Source organism: Spermophilus citellus, assembly GCF_964194105.1.
Source record: "Spermophilus citellus genome assembly, chromosome: 9".
Classification (NCBI taxonomy): Eukaryota; Metazoa; Chordata; class Mammalia; order Rodentia; family Sciuridae; genus Spermophilus; species Spermophilus citellus.
The window spans coordinates 92,351,808-92,357,807 of NC_138191.1; the positions used below are offsets into that span (position 1 = coordinate 92,351,808).

The 6,000-nt window shown below is 37.6% G+C and overlaps 1 long non-coding RNA gene across 1 annotated transcript in view; it reads left to right on the plus strand.

Moving 5' to 3' along the window:
• LOC308656889 overlaps positions 1-2,699 on the plus strand; it is a 102,786-nt gene extending 100,087 nt beyond the window's left edge. The window contains exon 4 of the long non-coding RNA XR_014023792.1: positions 2,575-2,699. This is a non-coding gene — a long non-coding RNA (uncharacterized lncRNA). The remainder of the gene's footprint in view (positions 1-2,574) is intronic.
• Positions 2,700-6,000: the final 3,301 nt, after the last annotated feature.

The window sequence follows — 6,000 nt, forward strand, 5'->3', positions numbered from 1 at the left end:
GCTGGTGTTGGAAGGGAGAGTCCAAGGCTGGATCTCAGGTCAGCAGTGGCAGGAGCTGTGGCTGAGAGAACGGAGCTCCAGACGAGGAGTGAGACGCCTGTCAACCACCTGAGATTTCCCAAAGAAACAGTGTTTAGACCAAGAATTCTCAAACCTGATTGTGCTAAGCACAATTATGTGGGGATCTTGTAAAAATATGCAGAATCAGACTCAGAAGATCTGGGTGGGGATCAAGATTCTGCCTTCTAGCAAATTCTAGGTAGTACTGATTAACTATACATTTGACTGGTAAATGATGAGATGACTCTATCTTTGCCCACAGTTCCCAGAATTTTTAATTCAATTCCAAATATTCCCCTGGATTTCCTTGTCTGGGTTAGATGCTCCTCTTCACTTGGAACTAGCCCCACAAAATGCCTGTCCTCTCTTCTGAAGGTCATGGACCAATTTATTCACCACTCTATTCCCAGCATTGGCTGTAGTTTGAGACTAATAATAATAATAATAATAATAATAATAATAATAATAATAATAACAATAATAATATTTATTATTATTTTGGAGGAGTATCAGGAATTGAACTCAGGGGCACTGAGCCACATCCCCAGCTCTATTTTGTACTTTATTTAGAGACAGGGTTTCACTGAGTTGCTTGTCTCACCAGCACTGGTGGGACTAATAATTATAAATAGGTAAGTGGGTGAATGGATGAACTAATAAATGAGTATGAGCAGATGGGAGTTGGAAATAAAGGGTTAGGTAAAGTATGGAGAACCACCAGATTTGGCCTCCAGATTATTATTGTCTAGTTGAGGCTCTCTCAACCACCCTCACCTCCTGAAAGCCCCGAGTCAGTGACCCTTCTCTGATCCTTGACAACGTTTTTCAACAACCCTCCCCGCCACCATTGCTGACCCTGAACCAAGAATGAACTCAGATGAGTGAATGAGATCCAGGAAGCTTAGAGGTTCCTTACAGGGTGGCTCTAATAAATACCAGAAAACAAAAAGCAGGTGTTGGCAATCTTTCTTCTGCCCAAAGAGTTATTTACACAAGTTTCCAAAGCAATCCCCTTCATCGTTTTACACGCCTATTACACGCTTCTCTTCGGGGAAAGGTCTGGAGTTGGTTAGCTCAGTGGATTAGAGAGTGAGTCCCCCAAGGCCAAGGGTGGTGGGAGCCCTTTCCCTTCCTATACTCTGAGTTACAGGCTGATTGCTCAATCCTGGCCACTAGTGGTCCCAGTGGTTACAGAATGAGCCTGGGCCAGTGCACTCGCATCCTCCTACTCAGGGTGAAAGGTGGAACTGTGGAGGCATGTGAACTTGAACTTTGGTATCAGACAACGTGAGCAAGGTACAAAACACAGACATCCCAGTCACTTCCAATTATATAATATTTTTGTAAAAATACTTTTCATTTTGAAATAATTTCAAATTTACAGAAAAGTTGTACAGGAGACTTCCATGTGCCTTTTTGTGCAGATTTACCATTTTAAATTGTTGGCTATGTTTGCTTTCTCCTTTTCCCCTTTTTGTTTCAATCCCTCTGAAGATGACAAAAGTTCACTGAAACAAAAAATTGAAATCAGAAAGTTATTCCTCAAAAGTCAAAAACTAAATGTAAAAGAGTTAGAAGTAAACTTTTAAATGACTCTGTAATGTGGTAGCATTTATACTTCAAAAACTATCAAAAGTTAAAACTGCACTAAGATTTTGAGGACATTCTGTAACATCCTAATATATTATTTGTTGTTTGGAAATATTTGAAAGTAGGTTGTATATATATGTTACTCCATGGAGTATGCATTTTAGTACTTTGATGTATATTACACAAGAACAAGGATAGTATCTAACCTCAGTATAGTTTCAGGAAATACAGCCCTGAGAGAAAACTTTTTATATATAGTCAATATACTGCAATTTCTTCAATTATGTCAATAAAACATTTTCCCTCCAGTATCTGGAGTACATTTGTACAAATGTGTACATTTGTCTTTGTTTGTTCAGTTTTATGTTTTTCCTTGCTAACATAATTTTATTTTTTGAATATGTAAAATATTAACATGATTCCAAAGTCAACACCATACAAAAGGGTTTATTCAGAGATGCGTCCTCCCTCCCTAACCTTTCTACCCCATTCCCTTAACCCCTCTAGGTAACCAATTTTATTGTTTCCTGATTTATTGTTTCTTTTTTTCCCAAAAAGTATAAAATAATAAGATTGATATATGTGGTTTTTCTTATTTACCCTTATTATAAAATATTCTTCTTTATCCTTGTTATAATTTGGGCTGGAATGTCCCCAAAGGCTTATATGTTAAGGACTTGGTCCCAATGCAGCAATGTTCTGAGGTGGGGCTCTTGGCAAGTAAGTGATTGGATCATGAGAGCTCTGAACTCATCAATGGATTAATCCGTTGATAAGTTCTCAGCTGCTGGCATTATGGGGAGGTGGTGGAAACTTTGAGATGGAGCTATTTGGGGGAAGTAGGCCACTGGGAGTGTGCCCTGGAAGGGTATTTCTTATCCCTAGTCTCATATCTCTCTCTCTCTCTCTCTCTCCCCTCCCCAGTCATCATGAGATGAGCTGCATGACTCTGCCACACCCTCTGCACTGTGATTATCTGCTTCACACAGATTCAGAAACAATGGAACCAGCCAACCATGTTCTGAAAACCCTGAAATCATGAACCCAAATAAATCTGACCTGCTCTAAGTTGATTCTCTTGGGTATTTTGCACAGTGACAAAAAGCAAACATGTTTCTTTCTTAAAGAAAAAATAGTACCCCAATGTACACTTTCGTACTTCGCTTTTATGCTGGTGGTGATTCCACATCCATCCATGGAGATGTTCCTTATTCTTTCATATACTTGTGAATTCATGGTAGATTATTTTCTGCTCCTCCTAGTAAGTGGTAGTCTATATATCCTCTTGAACTTGGGATGACCTTGTGAATCGCTTTGAGCAATATGACGTATGAAATATTTTAGGATATCCAAACCATGACCCTCAGAGGACCATGGAATTCTGTTTTCTCACTCTTGGAAGGCAGCTACCATGTTGTAAAGAAGCTCAGGTGAGGCTACTGAGTGGTGAGAGGCCCCATGTAGAGTGGTCCTGGAGAGCAGGAGACCATCTTGTTGTGTTCCAGCACCAGCTGATCTCTGATGAAAATGGTCGGTGGAGTGACCTCAGTCTATATCCTGTGGCTAAGAAGAACCACTCAGTCAAGCCCAGTCATTAAGAATAATAAGTTTGGGGCTGGGGATGTGGCTCAAGTGGTAGTTGTAGTGCATCACCTGGCATGCATGAGGCACTGGGTTCGATTCTCAGCACTACATAAAAATAAAAAAATAAAGATATTGTGTCCACCTAAAACTAAAAAAATAAGATATTAAAAAAGAATAATAAGTTATAGTTTTAAGCCACTAAGTTTTGAGGTGGTTTGTTCCAAAGTAATGGATGTGTGAAACAGTAGTATTCAGTGGGTATGTCCAATCCCCTACATTTGGGTATTTAGATAGTTTTTGCAATTTACAAATAATGCTTCAGTGAATGACATCATGCATTTCTATTTTCATACTGTTGGAGTGCATCTAGAATCCTAGAAGTGGGATTGTTGAATTGAAAGATACATACACAGTTATTTTTCAGATGTTGCACATTTCTCTGTATAGGGGCTATGAAGTTTTGCTTTCCGAGTAGCAATGTACAATTGTGACTGTTTCTGAAACTTGAATTTTTGCCAATCTGAGGTGTGATGAAGGATATCTCAGGGTAGTTTTAATTTATAATTGTATTGTTATCTATTATTGCATTAAAATTGTTTCAAAATTGAGTGGCCTAAAACAACTCTTTGTTTAGTGGCTTATTAACAAAGATTTATTATTTTATTTCACACTTTGTGAGTCAGAACTGCAGGCAGGCTTAACTGATGTCTATGGCTCAGAGTCTCGAACAATAGCAGGTCAAGTTGTCTTCTGAAGCTGCAGCCATCTCAAGGCTCAACTGGGGGAGGATCCAGTTCCAAGCACATACGTGTGACTGTTGGACAGCCTTAGGTCCTGACGGGCTGTTGGGTGAAGACACTGATTCCTTACTGTGTGGGTCTCTCCATTGGGTAGCTCACAACATGGCAATGGCTTCTCTCAGAGCCAGTGAGATAGAGAATAAGAGAAGGTACCCAAGACCAAAGTCTGGTTGTTTGTGACTTTGAAGTGATATCTCATCACTTTTGCAGCATCATCTTCATTAGAAACAAGTCACTAGGCCCAGCTCACACTCAAGAGGAGTGTGACACAAGGATGTGGATGCCTAAGAGGTGGGAATCCAAAGGGGGCCAATCGTAAAGACTCCCTGATTTAGTATTTCTCTTAGCATGAGTGGGCCATTCATGTATTTATCTTTTGTATCTGCACATGATTTTTACATACAATTTTTTTCCTTGATGTCTAAAAATTCTTAATGTTTTAGAAATATTAATCTTTCATCTATGGTATATGTTAAAAGTATTTTTTTCTGAATTTGTCATTTTTTTGGCTTTGCTATGGTATTTTCCCGTACAATAGTTGTTGTTTTGAGTCATAATTGGAAAACATTTCTCTATACTCAGCTTCTAGGGAATCCATCATGTAATCTTCCAGGACTTTGTATAGTTTCATTATTTCACATTTTGTTCTTTGATAGACTGGGAATTTATTCTTATCAACAACCTGAGGAATGCATCTAATTTTATATTCTTTCAAATGTTTACTTGTCCCAATACCATTAAATAAAAAGTTCATTTTTGTGCTAGTGATTTGAATTACCACCTTTATTCTATTTTGAATTAATTCTATTTCTGGACTTCCTAATCAATTCTGTCAGTCTGCCTACCCATAGACACTACTCTGTCTCAAATACAGAGGCTTAGAGGATATTTTAATACTTGGTTTAGCTAAGGCTTCATTCTAACATTTCTTTTTAGTGCTTTCCTATCTATTTTTTTGTATGTTTCTTGTTTCATATAAAGTTTGGTATCAGCTTGTTTAGCTTATAAAAAACACTTATTGGTATTTTTATAGTGATTACAGTAAATTAATAAATTAACCTAAGGTGAATTGACATACTGGTGATGTTGAGATGTGTGAATCAAGAACAGAAATTATTTTTCCATTTTGTTCAACTCTCTCTTTGTATTTTTATGTGTGTGTTATAGTTTTCTTCATATAATTTCTGAACATTTATAATTAAACTTAAACAAGCTATTTTATCTTTCTGAATCTTAGATTTCTCATCCATCAAAAAAAAGATCATAATATCTTTCTTGAAGAACTGTTACAAAAAATAAAAGAGGAAAGTTGTGAAATGTATGCTGGGTAAATTTTAGTTTTATCACTCTTTCCCTTGAAGTTCCTGCTTGCTCTTGAGGAGAGGGGAGGAGAATTATTTGCTCATCTATCTAGGAAGGACATCTAGTTCAGTTAGTAAGTCCATAGATTTTATGGGTTCACCATGTACCAGGGTCTGTGCCAGCTGATAGGGATATAAGAGTGGTGGAATGTGATGATCATTACTATCCAAAGTACTTGTATAAAGACACAAATTGGGGCTGGGATGTGGCTCAAGCGGTAATGTGCTTACCTGGCATGTGCAGGGCGCTGGGTTTGATCCTCAGCGCCACATACAATAAAATAAAGATGTTGTGTCCACTGAAAACTGAAAAATAAATATTAAAAAAATTCTCTCTCTCTCTCTCTCTCTCTCTCTCTCTCTCTCTCTCTCTCTCTCCCTCTCTCTCTTTCTCTCTTTCTCCCCCTTAAAAAAAAGACACAAATTGGTGTGAATATACTGAGTATACAACCAGAGATATGAAAAATTGTGCTCTATATGTGTCATGAGAATTGTAATATTCCGCTGTCATATATAAATAATTTAAAAAAAAAAAAACAGAATGGGAAAATCAAACACAGTATCTGTACTCATAGAGCTTCTGGTAAACCAACATTTCTCATTAA